Source organism: Periplaneta americana, chromosome 14 (genome assembly GCF_040183065.1).
Source record: "Periplaneta americana isolate PAMFEO1 chromosome 14, P.americana_PAMFEO1_priV1, whole genome shotgun sequence".
NCBI lineage: Eukaryota > Metazoa > Arthropoda > Insecta > Blattodea > Blattidae > Periplaneta > Periplaneta americana.
The window spans coordinates 136593388-136614634 of NC_091130.1; the positions used below are offsets into that span (position 1 = coordinate 136593388).

Below are 21247 nucleotides of genomic sequence, written 5' to 3' on the forward strand. Positions count from 1 at the left end.
TTACATACACAATTTCCAACCACACGTATAACTCGTTGTTATAGCAGGTCTACATTATGACCCTCCTTAATGTACGATTATTTAATTTGATTTTCAGGTTTTCTTTTTTGTTTCAAATAGTTTTACTTTAATTTATGAGTTCGACAAGGTTGGAGTATGTCGTCACTCTTATTTAATATATTTAAGAAATTGCTAGGCAATGGATGCAAAAGTTGAAATTTTATTCAAGTAATTTTAATCAAAAGAAATATGCAATGATGTTAATAATAAATAAGTAAATAAATAAATAAAAAATAAATAAATAAATAAATAAAAATAAATAAATAACTAATAAACGAACGAACGAACAAACAAACAAGTAAGTATTTAACTAAATAAACAAGTAAGTAACCAAGTAAATAAATAAATGAATAAGTAAATAAATAAATAAGCAAACAAATAAATAACAATTAATAAACAAATAAATAAGTGAATAAATAAATAAGTAAGTAAATAGGTACATAAATAAATAAACAAATAAATGAATAAGTAATCAAATAAACAAATAAATAAATAAATAAATAAGTAAGTAAATAAAAAAATGAACGAGCACACAAACAAAGAACAAAGTAACAAGCAAACAAAGAAACAAATAAGTAAGTATTTAAGTAAATAAATAATTAAATACATAAGTAAGCAAGTAAATAAATAAATACATAAATAAACAGATAAATAAATAAGTAAATAAATAAATAAAATAAACAGTCAAATAAATAAATAAACAATCAAATATAAAAATAAATAATAAATAACTAATAAACGAACGAACACACAAACAAGGAAAGAATCAAAGAAATAAGTATTTAAGTAAATAAATAAGCAACCAAGTAAGTAAATAAGTAAACAAACAAATAAATAAATAAATAAATAAATAAATGTGAATAAATAAATAAATAAATAAATAGGTAGATAAGTAAATAAATAATTAATATTTTATATATAAGGTGAAAAATTCGCTCCGGCGCCGGGGATCGAACCCAGGTCCTTGGTTCTACGTACCAAGCGCTCTAACCACTGATAAATAAATAAATAATTAAAGAAATAAATAAATAAACAAACAATGAAATAAACAAATAAATAAATATTTAACTAATTAAATAAGTAAATATGTAAATAACCAAGTAAATAAATAGATAAATAAGTAAATAAATAAATGATTAAATAAATGAGGAAATAAATAAATAAGTAAATAAGTAAATAAGCAAATAAATAAATAAACATCTAAAATAAAAGTAAAGTGATGAAATTCATGGGTAAAATTTTAAATACAACGTAAGATCACACGTTCTATTACTGTAGAAAGCAATACTGTCCATCAAGTAAGCAAGTTTAAATATTTAGTATGTACCATGTTTTATATAGTTGTAAACAAAGAAAAAGATAACTTTATTAATGGAACGATAGGGATGATAGTAAGAGGAAGAAGAATAAAGTGCATAAGATTTGCTGCTGATATGGCATTGTTAGCAGAAGAGGAGACGATACTAAAGGATATGCTACTGGAGCTAAATGACAGCTGTGAGCAGTATGGGATGAAGATAAATGCAAATACGACGAAGACCATGGTCATAAGAAGAAAAATAAAGACGGTAAACTTGCGAGTACTAAATGAGACAGTAGAGCAAGTGGACAGCTTCAAATACTTGGGGTGTACTATAAGCAGTAACATGAGCTGCTGACAGGAAGTCAAAAGGAGAGTAGCAATGGCAAAGGAAACTTTTAATAGAAAAAGGGGCATCTTTTGCGGACCGCTGGAAAAATAACTAAGGAAGAGACTAGTGAAATGCTCTGTGTGGAGTGTGGCATTGTATGGGGAGAAACATGGACATTACGAACAAGTGAAGAGAAGCGAAAAGAAGCATTTGAAATGTGGATATGGAGAAGAATGGAGCGTGTGAAATGGACAGACAGAATAAGAAATGAAACTGTGTTGGAAAGAGTGGATGAAGAAAGAATGATGCTGTAACTGATCATGAAGAGGAAAAGGAATTGTTTGGGTCACTGGCTGAGAAGAAGAATGGTGAACGGGAGAAAAGTTCGAAGCAGGAAAAGATCTATGGATCATATGAGGAAACTAGGAGGAAGGCAGAAAATAGAAAAGATTGTAGAATACTGGGTTTGCAGTGAAATACCTGCCATTGGGGCAGAACACATATGTATATAATGGTACGACAAACAGACATTTAAAAACATAAGACTGGGTGGGATACTATTCTATCCTAAAGATTTAGAAAGTGATGTCTGTTCCGAAATTATTGTATGAGAGCGAAATTTGGATTTTAAATGAAAGAAACAGGTGAAATGAGGTTTCAAATAAATACTGCACGATAAAAACAGATATCCAAGAGAATTAGACGTATTTGAGATTATAAATAAAAAATAATAAATTTAGCCTGCTAGATCCCGTAAGGGCAAGGGCCTCCTGATTAACAGGGTTGGCTCAGTAGACTTCACTCGTTAGGAGTGATATCAGCGAACTTGGCTGCACTACTTCGTTTCTATGTACACAATGAAAACGCTATATACACTTGTAAGATTCGCACCACACGACACACTGAGGACGGTGGCTTCTAGATTCTCCACAGCTGTCTGTCTCTTGTACTGCTCGTCCAATGTGGTCCTGCCTTCTTCTTGAAGAAGTCGGCCCATCTAGTTGTCTGGCGTCCCACTCTTCTTCTGCCTATCCTGGGATCCCACAATGTCAGTCTGTGCGTCCATCGTCTGTGATCCATCCTTACCACGTGCCCTCCCCATGTCCACTTCAGGCTTTCTGCGATGATTAGGACGTCTTTCATGCCGGTACGGTTGCGTAGCTCCTCGTTCCTGACTTTGTTCCTCAGAGAAAGTTGCAGGATTTTTCTTTCCATACTGCGTTGGCAGGTTTGAAGCATACGCCTCTGTTTTGATGTTAGGGACCAGGTTTGGCATCCATACAGTAGTACAGGTAATACACATTTTTCCAGGGCCTCAACCTTTAAGCTTAGCTTCTGGAATTTGTCTGTAAGTATGAACTTTAGAGACCAGAACTTCTTCCATGCCATGCTGATTCGTCTCTTTATTTATTTCTCTGAATTGCTGGAGAAGGACAGGTTCTGGCCCAGGTAGGTACAGGGACATCATTTTATTTTTACTAACATTTTTAATATTAACCTGGCTATACCTTTGGATTAATGATTGAGACCCGAAAACACCGTTTGCGACCTCCTTCCACGACTGGAGTTCGATGATACTGGCGTAAAATACAAACAAATCACTTTACTAGGTACAGGATGGAAGAAAAGTAGTTCAACCATTTATGTAAAGTAGGAAATATCGCGATTTTGAGTTTGATAATTTTCATTAGGTTTTTTGTTTAATCAAAGTTCAGTACTGTATTAAGAATAAGTGTTTTTACTCACGAACTGAGCTATCCACGCGATCATATTCAATATGCAGTGTATATTATACTGTCTACAGAACATTAGCGTACAATATAGAGAATGAAAAAAACTAATCATAATATGGCTATTTAAACACATTTCTGAAAATGGTGGCCGTTCATTTCGATACAGGCTTCAGTTCTTTTGTGCATGTTATCGCACTATAGACCGCACTATAGACTATTGTACCTAATCCCAATTACCAGTTTCGTCCTTCGTACTACTACTAACTCATGCTGAAATAATTCTGTACCTACTCTATAAAAGAGTACCTTACGTACTGTGAATTCAATCTTCACTTCTGCCCAATCCGAAAAGATAAAATTACTCAGACATGCTATCTACTGTCCGTACAAGTAGTTATGTAACAGGGTCGTAAAAAGGGGGGAAATCACGTGATAGTTAATTACTTAACGAGGCCCTTTTATTTAAGTTATTTTAAAAAATTGCATAATATTACGTAGACGTCCAATTAATTCCTAACAGAAATTAATGTTTTCAGAAAAGAGCTAAGAAAGCCCAGCCACTAATCTTTACAGTGGAGCGAGCAAAAGCAGGTGGGAAAAATCGGGATGCGACGTAGGCAAACGGACGACAGTACCTGTGCGAAAATATGATTCAATATTAGAAGTTTTCGTCACTGGAAAACGCGAACATATTTCTGAAACGTACTATAATCACTAACTCAGTACCGCGGCTTTGGTTCTGTGTGGAGGACAGTTGGAACTTCGTTAGTAAAAGGGATGGGAGTGAAGTACATTCAAAAACTCAGGTACAATAAAAGTTGAAGTAAAAATAAAATGATGTCCCTGTATAATCTTCCACATATTCTAGTGGCTGGCCATTTAAGTGGATCCGGTCTTCAGACGTGTTAGCCATTAGTTTCGTCTTTTCTGGGTTCATGGATAAGCCCGCCTCTTTGCTGATCCTGTCCAATTCTTCAAGCATCTGTTTTAGATCTGCTGCTGATTTCGCTACCAATATTATATCGTCTGCGAACCGGAGGTGGGTCATTCAACGACAGAATAAAGCAATATTGAAACAATGTTTACCTCACGTACAAAGAATTCAACCGATCAAACTACAGCATCGGTTTATAAATTACAGACAAATTGGTAGAAGAGACATTGAATGTCCAAGAATGCGATGTTAAAGACTATTATAGACAAAGCTATCTAATACATGATGGATGATAATGATGCAAATGGATAATTTTTTGTAGTGAGATTACAGCTTCGACGGCAAGAGAAGTGTATTTTCATTTACTCAGTACGGGTGCCAAATGTGATGTCTGACGAAAAACAATGAAATCAATGTAATACGCTAGAATTACATCAGTGAATAATGGAAAGGAATATTCCGCATGTCCCATTAAGCGACACGATTGCCAACATTAGATTAGCAACGTTGAGCACTGAGGTAGAAAAAGAGGCCAGACATGCAGAATGCAGAAACCACACGAGCAACAACTTAAATGGAAACTTAGAGAACACGTGGCGAGACTGGGTCGGGCAAGATGGTCTAAGTAATGAAAATGTGGGGTGGAAGAATAAGTAAGTAGGGCAGACTAAAATATTGCTAGTATAATTTTTCAAGAAGTTCTTATTCTTTTTCTTCATGTTATAGGCTTGTAAAACTTTTGCAGCTCACATATTTGTTTGTGCGAGATCGTGCGTATTTGCTTGCTTTCCGCACAAAACCAATACAATGTAAGTGTGAAATTCCACATTCAGTATTCCCAACGTAACACACATAACACTTTCCCTCTTCTTACCGCTTAAGCGCCATATTCATTTTACTGTTTTAGGCTTTTAACATAGTATTTTTAGAGACGTTTAACATAGTAATAATTATAAATTGGAAACTTACCACTGCAATTTCACCTAAATTGCACTGTTAATTATTGTTTTTAAATATTTGCAAAAATTAAGTAAACTCTACAACACCACAAAAGTTACTGCATTTGTAATGCAAGTAACATTAAGGAAGCCGTGAAAAAATCAACAAGATTCCAGATGCCGATGTTATTACTGCAATATGTTATATAAATAATATTGTTAAAATATTAAAATGAAAAATAAATAATTACATAACCTTACCGTTTGTTTTAAGTTCGCATTTATAGACTGGGGGGAAAAAAAGACAGACGTATATCACAGCCTGCTGGAATATAGTAAACACAGCAAACATTTTATAGCAACAATTTGAAGATAGATATTTTAGTTTTTAAAAGTTGCCGTCATTGAACAGAAACCAAGATGGAGATTTCATTGCAACTAATTAGAAATTCCTCTTTTAGGTATGTAATAAACGATCTTCGCACAAAATAATGTACGATACACGAGCGGTATGTTTGTTTTCATGTTCGAGGAAAAGATTGAAAAAGCGAAACGTAGTTGAGCTTTTTCAGTCTTTTCCTCGAACATGAAAACATCAACATACCGCTCTTGTAACGCATATTACTATTTATCCATCTTTTCAGTAGCCGACTGAAGCTTTTTTTCCCCAATCGCTACCATAAATCCTCTACAGACATTACTAGGAATCGTATAGTTTTTTGCCGATTATGTAGCGATTTGGAAAAAAAGTGTTCCTCAAAGTCCCCCGTCATTTTTTTTTATTTTATATCATGTAAAGCAACCCGCAATAACAAACGTAGTGGTCAATTGCCATGATAGCTCGAGAAGAGAACTTTCATTTGCGTAAATGTTGGAGTCTACTCCCATTCCCGCTGAAAATTTATTAGACGCAATTCTTTAACGCTTCACGTTATAAAACGTTATAAGTGTTGGAGATTTCCTTTGCTTTAGGAGCCGACATTTCATTTCCGGAATAAACGATAAAATTGAACAGGGTTAAAAGTGGAATAGAAGAAGCGGACACATTTAAAGGTGAGCTGTAGAGCTACTTAGAAGAAAAAACGTGAGGAATTAAATGTAAAATAATTATTTTTTGTCAGCATTTGCTTTTACTTTCTTATCATACTAATCTAAGATAGAATACAAGTTGTTTTTCCGCATAACATAAATTTCCGTAGGCTTAAATGTCATTACTAGGCCCTAGATTTTTATGTAATATCAGAGAGCGAAATATTTACTCAAAATATGGTAAATGTCGGGAAAATATGTTATTAAATATGTAATTTAAAATCACTGTTTATTACTTACTTACTTACTGGATTTTAAGGAACCCGGAGGTTCATTGCCGCCCTCACATAAGTCCGCCATTGGTCCCTATCCTGAACAAGATTAATCCAGTCTCTATCATCATATCCCACCTCCCTCAAATCCATTTTAATATTATATTCCCATCTACGTCTCGGACTCCCCAAAGATCTTTTTCCCTCCGGCCTCCCAACTAACACTCTATATGCATTTCTGGTTTCACCCATACGTGCTACATGCCCTGCCCATCTCAAACGTCTGGATTTAATGTTCCTAATTATGTCAGGTGAAGAATACAATACGTGCAGTTCTGCGTTGTGTAACTTTCTCCATTCTCCTGTAACTTCATCCCTCTTAGCTCCAAATATTTTCCTAAGCACCTTATTCTCAAACACCCTTAACCTATGTTCCTCTCTCAAAGTGAGAGTCCAAGTTTCACAACCATACAGAACAACCGGTAATATAACTGTTTTATAAATTCTAACTTTCAGATTTTTTGACAACAGACTGTATGATAAAAGCTTCTCAACCGAATAATAACAGGCATTTCCCATATTTATTCTGTGTTTAATTTCCTCCCGAGTATCATTTATATTTGTTACTATTACTCCCAGGTTTTTGAATTTTTCTACCTCATCAAAGAAGAAATTCCCAATTTTGATATTTCCATTTCGTACTATATTCTCGTCACGAGACATAATCGTATATTTTGTCTTTTCGGGATGAAATCACTGTTTATTAATGCATTAAATTCACTAAATGTCGTTACAATTTAACTGGTCAGTTGAAGTGGGAGAATACAGCCTGGGAAGTCGATTTGCCATTTCAACCCCATAGCTTGCAAATACAACTTGTCTCTGCCACAATCTATGCCTTTTCTTATGCCTTAAGATTTCCTAAAAAAATATTCTTGTAACGCACACATAATGGTTTTTCGACTTACTTGACACCTGACCGAAAACCGTCGCTAATAGCCTACTTTCAATTTGTTTTGTTTAATCAACTGTCCGAAGGCAGATCTGAACCTCACAAGTGATACCGACACGGCACCACTGATGAGGCAACTAGGCCAGGAGATAATGGGGTAGAGTGACCACGTCCTCTCCCCCTCCATTACATACATCGCCGATTAGCCACATATTATACTAGTCAGACTTCAGATGTATACAAACAATTGTTCTTCCTCCGACACATATCGTTAAGTGAGATGTACTGCCTGATATAATAGATGTACAGTGTACATATCTGCCGGAACAACAAATTTTGCAATCATTTTGTAGATTTTTTTCAAATAAATCGTAATACGTTCAATTAAATGGTTTTATTATTTTCATTCTATGACTTATCATACAATATTTAAGGAGTAGTTCCTTTATATTACATATGTTGCTGCTTGTATTAACGTTTTCATTGTGCCTGCGACATCATCAGATACATTCTTACATTATCAAACATGTTAACCTCATATTCAATGTGCACAAGCATACTGGGTGTTCAGTTCAAAATGTGTCTTGGCTCGCTGCATGCCGTCATGTGGCTAGCTGATGAGCCTAGAGAATTCAATCTTCCTACACTTCCGCAGCTCAGGTGTATAATCTAAGAGGCAGAGAAGTTGGCTAGCAAGTACGGCGTTCATTCTGAAGAGTACGTGCCGATACGTACGGTAACGCCGGTAGTGGCAGGAATGTGAACTGTTTGGAAATACGTACTGTCGAGATATGGGGAGAGGGTTAAGACGATTACTTACGTATTTGTTGACATTAACTTCGACGGTCAACATGGACACGGAGCATTTGATTTGTGTTGTGGAATGTTACCATACGCAACCGATGATAACAAATACCCTGCGTACGACTTGCCGGCGCAAAACACAGTTCGAAAAAGGTTATGGTAGCACACAGACCGTACGGACCGCCATCTATTGCTACGACGTTCAAGTTATACAGTACACATTCTCAAGTTCAGATTGAAGAACGCCTTAAATAATAGGCAACTTCTCTAACATATAAACTGAAACTCGCTTCAAATCGGTGACCCAACAACAGTGACGTCATGACAAACATTGAAATGAACACCCAGTAGTGAATATCAAATATAAATAATACGAAGGTTAAAAGTTAAAATATACAAAGTGAAAACATTTAAAATATGTTCTACGAGTTTTCACTTACATTTTTACAATTATTTTTGACTTGTGTTTGTGATTGATCACGAAAAATTGGTAAATGTTGTTAATTTTATTAGTGTGAGTGAAAACTCGTTTACAATTTTGATTTATATGATGTGAAATGTATCGACTATGTTACATATTATATCTATATTCGTTACATAGTGTTTTAGTGTAGTATTGTTTTATGATTGAATATGTGATTGCTCTCATGTGTCTATAAGGTAAGGTTGATATTTGAAATTATGGGCCGATGTTGAAGTATTATGTGATTAGTTGTTTGTAGTTTAGATGTTATCTTCTATTAGGAAGCAGTGTTGAAATACCCTCAGAAGTTTTCAACGGTAATTCTTTAAGTATAGTTGTTTGAGAGTTATCTTCTATTTAGAGGAGGTAGTGTAGTATTAATGGAACATTGTCAAACGTTTTTGATAGTTCTTATACGGAAGAAATTTTATAAATGCTAGTGTGCCTTGAAATTGTGAAGTAAAATTCAGTGGTATAACTAATAGTGTGTGTGTGTGTGTGTGTGTGTGTGTGCCTATTGAATGCGAGCAGTATATATGTATTAATTGTTCATTTTACATACATATTTTAATTAGTACATTTTTAACTTTCGAACTCTTTTTAAATCTTCCTTTGCTTTTCACGTAATAAACTTATTATAGCAGTAATGATGTGACAAGTGAGCCTCAGGTGTTTAAATGCATTCTTTTCGATTGCTGGTAAAATTCATGTTCTGGGAACAATAAGTTAATTAAGTAGTAAAATATCGCTGCAATCGAAAAGTATTGGGAATAAATTTGAATAAGGAACAAAAAAAGTTCCCTTCCCATGGAGGATTCGAACCACGAAAGTTACCAGTCTATCGTGCTCTGGAGTTAACAAGGCTCTGAAATCAGCTACAAGAGTCGGTCCGGTTTTTTTTGCCACTACTATACACAGAGCTTGCTTCATGTCCCAACTTATACACTAGAGACAAGTATCCATTGTCGTAGCAGTAATGTCACGTGTTCAACAGTAATTAACTAATTATTGGTTTTATTTCTTATGTAATTTTTTATATTTCTTGGAAATTATTATTATTTTTATCACATACAAGTTTGAAAATAGATAATAAATCGACAAAACAAGAAAAGATGTTCATATATACATTATATTGTATTGTACTGTATTTATTATCATTCCATGGTATTCATACATGCTTACAGCTAGAATATGAAACAAGTCAAAAAACTTAATACTATTATAAAATCTTAATTTATAGTCACAGTCTAGATGAAATATATACAGAAGAGATTTACAATATAGTCTACTAGTACAACACAAAGTTTTAGTATCAATTTCATGAAGTGTTATTGAATGTCATGAATTCACCTACAGAATAGAAGGCGTGAGAAATTAGGTACTTATTTAATTTGGCCCTAAGTAATTTTATGTTTTGAGTTTCATTTTTTATATCAATAGGGAGGCTATTAAAATTTTTACTGCCATATAACGCACTCCTTTTTGATAGCACGATAGACTTGCCGATGGAGTATGAAAGTCATTTTTTTGACGTGTATTTATGCTATGAACTGTTGAATTAGTTACAAAGTTTTCACGATTACATACGAGGAAGATTATTAATGAAAAGATATACTGACAAGCCATGGGCATTATTTGTAGTTCTTTGAAAATAGCCCTACACGATTCCCTATATTTGGCACCTACTATTATTCTAATTACTCTTTTTTTGTAATAGAAATATATTGTTACTATCTGTGGAATTTCCCCAGAATATTATTCCAAAACTGATTACCGAGTGGAAGTATGCAAAGTATATTGTTTTTAAGGTATTGATATTTACTATCTTTTGCATAGATCTAATAGCAAAACAAGCCGAGTTTAGTTTGGGGATAATTTCTTTAATATGATTTTTCCAATTTAACACATTATCGATTTTTAAGCCAAGAAATTTGGTTGTTGTTGTTTCTAATAGGGATATATTATTAATTATTGCGCTAGAAATTTGCGACGTTGAATTTGGACAGCATTTAAATTGAATTATGTTAGTTTTGTTACAATTTAATACTAATTTATTGACTGAGAACCAGTCACATATTTTGAAGAGAATTTCCTCTGTTGAAGATTGGAATGTGTTGGAGTTATTGGCTGTAATTACTATACTTGGGTCATCTGCAAATAATATGGGATGACCTACATCTTTTATTAGGGGGGCAAGATCATTTATAAACACTAGAAAAAGTAGGGGACCTAATATTGATCCTTGAGGAATTCCATGCATTTAAATATGCAAAATAAAAATGTATTGCATGAAGTTCTGCAGATTAGTAATTACATTTCAGCCACATAACCAAAGTGAAATACCCTGGGTACCCTATAAAGTGAGGTTGAGTTTTCTTTTGAGAGATTTTAAAGTTGCGGAGAGAAGAAAAACTCTTTGTCCCCAACCTGCATCGAACCTGTACTGTCCTTGTCCAGTCATTCACGTTGCAAACTGTGACACCTCTATAAACGAATGCAGGAAATCAGCTTTCCAATCTGGAGTTTGAGACGAAACCGGTTTACGAAAGTCATCGCTATTCTACAGCAATCTTCCTGCATTTCCTCCGTGCCTTTTAAGAGTAGAAACAAACAAGCCGTCTACTTTTATTTCTCGCATCATACAAAACAGATTTGTGTTTGCTGTTTCATCCAACAAGGAACTCAAGTTTTTCTCAATATTCTCGGAAAAGCATTGTCCGCTTTTTATCGTCATTGGACATGTTCTTTTCAGCTCGACTCTCTACGTCACGGCAGAAGAAGTACTGTGACATGAATGTATTGTGGACCTATCCATTGTGAACAGGAAGGAACAGAAAGCTTTTCCCCGTAATAGACTGGGTGTGAATGAGGTCGTACAGACAATAATGGGGTCGATGGACACATCTCTCCTTCCAGACATCGCGTTTTATATCCTCACATGTTTGCGTGACGTTTCCGGAATCATAGCTGTTACTAGATATTGTGAAGGAATAAATACAATAGATGGATGTTAGCAGGATCGATGAAAACTTTCTAAGTTATAAAAAACGAAAAGGAGAAAACGGTACTGAATTTTTCTTAACAATTTGTTGATTATTCATTCGGTAAAAGAGTGGTTCAAATGAGAGAAAGAAGAATCCAAAAAGGATAGCTACACTTGAAAAAAGGGTACCGAGCGGTAACAGCACCTAAATTAATTGTAGATCAACAATATCCTATTTTTAATTTTTATTTTATTTTATATAAATAAATAACAGTACATTATGCAACGAGCCTATAATGATAGTAATTAAGACGCGAAATTTTCATACGAGCGTCTTAATTACCATTATAGGCAAGTTTCATACGACTTTTTATACTCGACCATATTTCTAACTTGAACTGACCTTGTGCAATCTCGTAAATTGTGAGATGTGCGCAGACGCGAAAGTATTGATTTTTTTCCTAAATACGAATGTCGACGACCTTGGTATAATCTAGAGAGTAATATAAACGTTAAACTTGATATAACCTTAAAATTGAATTCGACATTGAAAAACGAAATGACAAATTGAATTTATTTGAATATTATTTACAATTAACGCTAATTATTATAGTAACAGAACATAACCTTCTGCGACAGTATTGGATTTCCAGCCTGCGTGACGTTTTGCTAGTTGTCTTTCGAGTGCATATCCGAGAATAATCGAAAACCTGAACTTTAATGAATAAGTGTACTTTAATGACATGCATTAAAGGACTGCTATCAGGTGTATAATTACTACATTTCGGCATGGTCGAGCATAAATAAATAAACATATATATAAATAAATAAATAAACAAATAAATAAATAGCTAAATAAATAAATAAATAAATAAAATAATAGAAAAATAAATAACTGAGTAATTAATAAAGAAATAAATATGTAAATAAATAAATAACTAAATAATTAAGTATCGAAATAAATAAATAAATAAATAAATAAATAAATAAATAAATAAATAAATAAATAAATAAATAAAAGAAATCTCCATAATATTACGCACAGGGACATCATTTTATTTTACTAACATTTTTAATATTAATATTTGGATTAAAGGTCTATAACCGGAAACACCGCTTGCTCCCCCTTCCAAGACTGGAGTTCGATGATACTGGCGTTAAGTACAAATCACTTTACTAGGTATAGGAGGGAAGCAGAGTAGTTCATCCATTTATATAAACTAGGAAATATCGCAATTTTGAGTTTTATAATTTTTCATTAGGTTTTTGTTTAATCAAAATACAGTACTGTACTAACACTTAGTGGTTTTACTTAGAAATTGAGCTATCCATTCGGACTTATTAATTATGCAGTGTATATTGTACTGTTACAGTACATTAGCGTACAATATAGAGAATGAAGTTAAATTGAAAAATAATCGTAATATGGATATTTAAACACATTTTTGAAAATGGTGGCCGTTCATTTCGATACAGGCTGCAGTTCTTTTGTGCATATTATCGCACTATAGACTACTGTACCTAATTCCAATTATCAGTTTCGTCCTTCGTACGAGTAACTCATGTTGAAATAATTCTATACCTACTCTATAAAAGAGTACCTTACGTACTGTAAATTTAATCTTCACTTCTGCCCGATCCGAAAAGCTAAAATTACTCAGACATGCTATCTACTGTCCGTTCAAGTGGTTTTGTCGCAGGGTCGTAGAAAGGGGGGATCACGTGACAGTTAATTACTTAACGAGGCCCTTTTATTTAAGTTATTTTAAACAGTAGTATAATATTACGTAGACGTCCAATTTCTAACAGAAATTAATGTTTTCAGAAAAGAGCTAAAACAGCCCAGCTACTAGACTTTACAGAGGGGCGAACAGAAGCATGTGGGGGAAACCGGGATGCGACGTAGGCAAACTGACGACAGTACCATGGATAAATATATAATAGGATGCGAAACTTAATGAGTTTCCCGTAACACATACTAGAGGCGCTGTTGTAGAAATTGATCTTGCTGCCATCTATTTCTGGGAGGGGCGTTATTACATCTAGCAGCGCACCAAGTAGCGAAAAGAGTAATTACTCCATGCATTTAGCAGCGCACCTGGTGACGAAAATGTTAAACTGTGCAGAAAGTATTCCCTCCCATCCTCATCGATATTCAAAACTAACCCGATTTAAAATAAACCTTTACAGTTTTATTTCTCACGGCATATTCTACTGAAAATTCTTACCGGAGCCAACAGGAAGATAAAAGAGACGATCTGTTTTACACTACCCGATTAAAATATAACCAGACAGAGACAAAAATAAAGCAAAAGGTTAGATAATTGGGATTTTATTCTTTGGGTATTTATTGTACAGCGCAATTGAAAAGTCTGCAAGAACTACTTAGATAGTTCAATTCATTATATTACTATTACTTTACAATACATTCAACAACACTATTTTTACAACGTCCATAAACATCACTGTTTAAATACACTGCTTATACACACACGTATCACTTTATGTTCACTTATTAGCAAGTTTTAGTCCGCCATCTCGGTTCTTCGACTCTCCCGTACAGCAATATCTCGAACGGATAAATAGAGAACTCTAGGTAATGTACCCAACACGTAGTTCTAATATTCACCACCTACAACGTTGGGCGCTGATCACCTTATTTCAAACCCCCACATCCTGATGGTGCTGACCGCAGTTTCGCATCCTATTATATATTTATCCATGACAGTACCTGTGCGAAAATATGATTCAATATTGAAAGCTCTTTCTGGAACGTACTATACTCACTAACTCAGAACTATATGCGGCCTTGGTTCTGTGTGGAGGACAGTTGGAACTTCATTAGTAGAAGGGGTGGTAGTGAAGTACATTCAAAAACTGAGGTACAATAAAAATTGAAGTAAAAATAAAATGATGTCTCTGTATGTTATACTCGTAAATAGCCAAAAGTGCTAATCTAGTCTTCAAAGTAGTCCAGGAATGTTAACTTGGAGTTGAACTTTACGCTCCTCAAGTAATAGGGACTCGAAAGTTTCTGCGAGTTGTTAGCAACAATTAGCAAACCCCACAACTCATTAAGAGAACCGCAGAGGGCTCTGAAACCGAATGCTTCGCTTTTTAACGGTTTATCCAGTACGAAAGTCTCAGCCGCTGAATGCTTTGCATCTGAAGACTCTTGCAGAAGACGAGAGCGAGGAGGTTTATTAGTGGAGCCGGCGCCCTGCAAGATTAACATACGCTGTCTGCTGGTCGGAAATTGAACCCTAACCAAGAACAACGTAATGAAGAGGAGGAGGAGGTCGAAATCATTTGCATAACACCGGAGGTGCACCAGCCAAGAGCAAATTACACAACAAAATAGGATGCAGACAACAACCACGGCATTAACACTGATATTACATCGGATTGCGTAGGTACGGTACACGGCGAGTTTAGAATGCCACTTTGTTTTGTTTAGCTCCGTCCATATTGTTATTTTATGTTTATACCACACATTTACTTCAATACAGAGTGATGTATATATGTATTTATTTACACTGCAAGTGGGCAAGCACCCGGTGGCAGTGGTATACACAATATAAATAATACTTACTTACTTACTGGCTTTTAAGGAACCCGGAGGTTCATTGCCGCCCTCACATAAGCCCGCCATTGATCCCTATCCTAAGCAAGATTAATCCAGTCTCTACCATCATATCCCACCTCCCTCAAATCCATTTTAATATTATGTTCCCATCTACGTCTCGGCCTCCCCAAAGGTCTTTTTCCTGCCGGCCTCCCAACAAACACTTTATATGCATTTCTGGATTCGCCCGTACGTGCTACATGCCCTGCCCATCTCAAACGTCTGGATTTAATGTTCCTAATTATGTCAGGTGAAGAATACAACGCGTTCTCCATTCTCCATTCTCCATTCTCCATTCTCCATTCTCCATTCTCCTGTAACTTCATCCCTCTTAGCTCTAAATATTTTCCTAAGAACCTTATTCTCAAACGCCCTTAATCTCTGTTCCTCTCTCAAAGTGAGAGTCCAAGTTTCACAACCATACAGAACAACCGGTAATATAACTGTTTTATAAATTCTAACTTTCAGATTTTTTGACAGAAGACTAGATGACAAAAGCTTCTCAACCGAATAATAACACGCATGTCCCATATTTATTCTGCGTTTAATTTCCTCCCGAGTGTCATTTATATTTGTTACTGTTGCTCCAAGATATTTGAATTTTTCCACCTCTTCGAAGGATAAATCTCCAATTTTTATAGTTCCATTTCTTACAATATTCTGGTCACGAGATATAATCATATACTTAGTCTTTTCGGGATTTACTTCCAACCCTATCTCTTTACTTGCTTCAAGTAGTATTCCCGTGTTTTCCCTAATCGTTTGTGGATTTCCTGCTAACATATTCACGTCATCCGCATAGACAAGAGCACGGAGGTTTACGGTTGTGAACTGCGAGCTCACCTGAAGGGACTTAGAAAATTTTAACTGCTCAAGAGACCGGCCACTTTCATTTTGACCGAGTGTACACTCAAAGATTGGACAATACGAATAGTGATATGGGATGGAAAGGTTTCTGCGCTTTCAGATCGCCCTTTTACCATCAAGTTATTTGTAATCTACCTCAGTTCCAGTTACTCATAGCAAGCAGAAAGTTTTCTGGTCTGTGACCGACAACTTCTTTTAAAGTAATCGGCTAGAATTCTTCAGGAGGTGTACAGGATTAATATGTGCTTTCTAGCGATTTTAACCAATTTATGAGCAGAAATAAATATTTTAATACCCTATCTTGTAGTTTCGCGGGAACACAGAGAGTAACTAGGTCAACAGAAAATTGGTCCAAAGACATGAGCTCCATTTTTTTAGTCTAATACAGGCCTGCAGAACTCGTAAGTAGGGGAAATATTACGTCAGCCTCACTCCACTTCTATTGGGGATGATCTAACTTCCGCGTAGGGTTATTTACCTTGTCTGCCCGTGGCGGCAAGTATTTTTCAAAAAGGATTGCAATAAATACATTGTATTTATAATGCGTTATCTCGTTTCAAGGTTTACAATTATACTAGATTTCCTGTCGGTAGTTTCTTTGAGATTTCTTTGCACCTAACCTGCTTTAGATTTTCAAAAATTTCCTCCTATCATCACCTACGGAAACATAAATTTATAGCATTTAAGTAATAAACTTTGAAAGTCACTATTAATTTCAATTCAAAATGAACACAACGGGTGACGTCCTTAATTTAACAGTAGTCTATATAAATAAATAATCAATATACAGTTCGTAATAATGAACTTACCCGAAAGTTTCTGCATTCCATAATTCTTAATATGGACTTTGTTAAAATGTGGTTTAATATTGAAACGACGAGTAGAAATAAATTGGTTGGTTAAGGAACTCTTCTTACGTGACTCTCACTATAATGGCAGTCGAAGTTAACAAAGCGGCACGACTAAATGTATACTAAATAGTTTCGTATATTGACAACGACAAATTTAATAGTGCTACATTTATAACGATTCACGGACACAGTAGAATACTGTTAACTTTAGTTTCTAAAATATTAAACGCAAAAGTCAGGCTAAATGTCCTCATTTCATGAGCAAAAGTTTTCAGTGCGTTTATTTGTGCCCTACATGTATACTTCTTGCACGGCGCAGTTAACTCATGTTTTAACATAAATTTTGTCGGTTATACCCTTCTTCTACTTACGCCATCAATTTAGTTTATGATAGCGTGCTGTAAAAGCATATTCCCCCTGACATACGGAGGAGTCTATGAACATTTTTTTTCCTTGTCGTTCTTTGCAATAAATTGGATCAAAGAGGTCATGTTATGGCCTATGTACCAGGGTGATGTTACTCCATTTATACTTTAAATGAAAATAAGCACGCAATTATATTTCATTTATAAAAGTTGGCAATATTTCATACATGCAATTTACTGTTCATTTATCTTGAGTTTTATATAACTATATTTCAGAGATAAGTGGCAAGTGCAGAAGATCAAAGACCTCAACCCAAAAATTAAATTACAAAGAATTTACATAGTAATGGTAATAATAAAAATAGTAATGATAATAATAAGTTAATAATAATACTAATAATAATACTAATAATGGTAACAATGATATGTTGTTATTGAAGTGTTGTATCAGTGAAGAATTATGTTGTGTCAGTGAAGTGTGTTGTATCAGTGAAGAAGTATGTCGTGTCAGTGAAGTGTGCTGTGTAAGTGAAACGTGTTCCTGTCAGTGAAGCTTTATAGTTTATAGTGACAGTGCATAGTATTTGAACAGTGAAATGTTTTTGAAGTGTTAGTGAAATCAGGATAGAATCAGTGAAATGTGTCGTAGTTCCATTGCAGTGAGTGAGTTGACAGCGAAATGAGTGTAATTTGAAAGGTACTTGTGCAGATATGAACATATCATACTCGTGGGTTTTAGTTCGATCTTAGTTTTAAGATACAAATTAGATTTATTTCAAATGTTATTTTAAGTGATCGTTTCATTTAATTTAGTATATTCCCTGTTGTTGTTGCTATTATTATTATTATTATTATTATTATTATTATTATTATTATTAATTATTGTTAGTATTAATTATTAGTATTATTAATTGTATTTTTAATTAATAAGTTTATTATTGTCATTATTGAGTGTAATTAGTTACCACTGCCACCGGGTATATACCCACTGCAGTGTGAATAAATACATACATACAACAACAATAACAATATTCGGTCGTCTCATAAATAATGTTGGTATTTTAAATTAAATTTAATTAATTAATTCATTTATATATTTATTTAACGTGGTGGAGATAAGGCCATCAGGCCTTCTCTTTCCCTCTAGCAGGGAATTACAACTACAATTATATTAGGAATACAATTAAAATAATATTAAATTTACAAATACAATAAAAATCAAAGTACTAAAAGATTAATTGATTAATTTAAAGGCTAGACAGTTTATTGTAGAAGTTAAGAACAAAGAAAGATTTTTTTACTTAAGTAAAAATTAAACCTACTCTACGCAGTAAGAAAATGCTGAATGAGTTTGTTTTTTAACACTGTTAAATTCCAACAGTCTCTGATGTCACTGGGTAGGGTATTCCACAAGCGCGAGAGCGAGATTGTGTATGATGATGAATACGATGATGCCTTATGTGTTGGTATGGCTAGTTGCGGCTATTTTGCGTGCGTGTGAAGAGATTATGACATGATGACAGGTAACTGAAACGGGAGGCAAGATAGGTAGGTGTAGAGGCGTGAAGGGCTTGGAAAAGGAGAACAAGGGAATGAAAATTTCTACGTTCGTTAAGCCGTAGCCAGTTTAGAGTTTGGAAGGATCGGGTAATGTGGTCAGCGCGACGGACATCGCAGATGAAGCGGACACAAGAATTATGAACACGTTGTAATCTTTGCGTACTGGTTGACATTGAGGTCAGTCAGTAGAAAATCACAATAATCAAACTGGGGGATTACTAGTGTTTCCACTAGTATTTTTTTGAGTGATAGCGGGAGAAATTTTCGAATGCTGTTTAAGGAATGTAGTATGGAAAGAACTTTTATGCTGGACCATGCCGAAATGTAGTAATTATACACCTGGTAGCAGTCCTTTAATGCATGTCATTAAAGTACACCTATTCATTAAAGTTCAGGTTTTCGATTATTCTCGGAATATGCATTCGAAAGACAACTAACAAAACGTCACGCAGGCTGGAAATCCAATACTGTCGCAGAAGGTTATGTTCTGTTACTATAATAATTAGCGTTAATTGTAAATAATATTCAAATAAATTCAATTTGTCATCTCGTTTTTCAATGTCGAATTCAATTTCAAGATTATATCAAGTTTAACGTGTATCTTACTTTCTAGATTATATCAAGGTCGTCGACATTCGTTGCCCGGAAAAAATCAATACTTTCGCGTCTGCGCACATCTCACAATTTACGAGGTATTGGACAAGGTCATTTCGCTCCCCAGTTACATAAGAATAACATGAAAACTTATGAATAATTTCAAGTTAGAAACATGGTCGAGCATAAAAAGTCGCATGAAACTTGCCTATAATGGTAATTAAGACGCTCGTATGAAGATTATGAAACTGGCTTGCGCTCGTTTCATAAACATCCTCGCGTCTTAATTACTATCATTATAGGCTCGTTGCATAATGTACTATTTTGATAATATGAGTTACTTGGTTATTCCAGTTTAGATGCGTTTCGAAGTAAACTCCAAGGTTTTTAACACAGGAAGCAAAAGGGATTACTGGATGTTTTACAAAATTTAAATAATTTTCTTTGGTTTGACAATGCAATCTACAGGACACTATGACTACTATTGCGTTCTGTGAACATGTGACAATCATCAGTTACTAACACATTGAATACAAATTGGAGATGATAAATTCTGAGCTGAGAGTCCTTCTAAAGTACTACTGGAAACAAGATTATAAACGTGTGAAGTCGATTGTGAAGGTGTCATTAGTGAGAGGTTGTAGCACAACGATGATTCCAGCGTTTCAATAATGGAGAAGGTGACATTAAAGATTCATAACATCCCCGAAAACAGAAAGTATGAAATAATGAAAATAAACGCAGAGGTGCAGAAGAAAATCCACAAAAAAAGTACTCGTAGGTTTTCAGAAGAACTTGGTGCTTCAAAAGATACAATACATTGCCACATTAAGGGTTTAGGTACAGCTTACAGCAGTAAAATTTTTGGAAATATTCAACATTTTCCCCTCCATTACTATGTCCTGTACAATAATGAAAATTGGTATGTGCAAAACACTGTCATTCTGCTATATGAATAAGATATTTTTGCGATTTGAAAAAATTGTTCATATTTATTTAAATTCAAAATGGTGGCAGTTCACTGTGCAGTGATGAAGAGTTTCCCTCATAACTCATAAACTTGTTAACTTTTTCACGTTCTCTCTCTTTTATTTTATTGCTGAAACTCATGTTTACAATATCGTGCTCTTTCGACTAAATTCATTAATAAATAATTTTATTTTTATTTTTATTTTGTGTTAGAAGAAAATACTGATATTTGACCATTTTTAAAAATGAATTTATTTTTATCAGACAATCTATCAAAGGTAGAGAAGTGATTTTGCTTCATATTGTAGATATAACATGGATAAATACATATAAAAAATTTCATTACAGAATGTTGGATAGTTTTTTAATTATGAGGGAAACGCTTCATCACTGCAAAACGAACTGTCACCATTTTGAATTTTGAAAATATATATATATATATATATATATATATATATATATATATATATAAATAATGTTTTTTAAATCGTAAAAATATTTGTTTCATATAACAGAAGGACAGAGTTTTACACATACTAATTTTCATTATCTATTTCGATCCCTCACCTATTCCTGTGTGGAAGAAATTTCCCAAACTTGTAAGCCATTAAAATGAG

At 34.2% G+C, this 21247-nt stretch overlaps 1 protein-coding gene across 7 annotated transcripts in view; it reads right to left on the reverse strand.

Moving 5' to 3' along the window:
* Positions 1-21247, reverse strand: part of LOC138713755 (inactive dipeptidyl peptidase 10-like) — an 883892-nt gene that overhangs the window by 402270 nt on the left and 460375 nt on the right. The window lies entirely within an intron of this gene.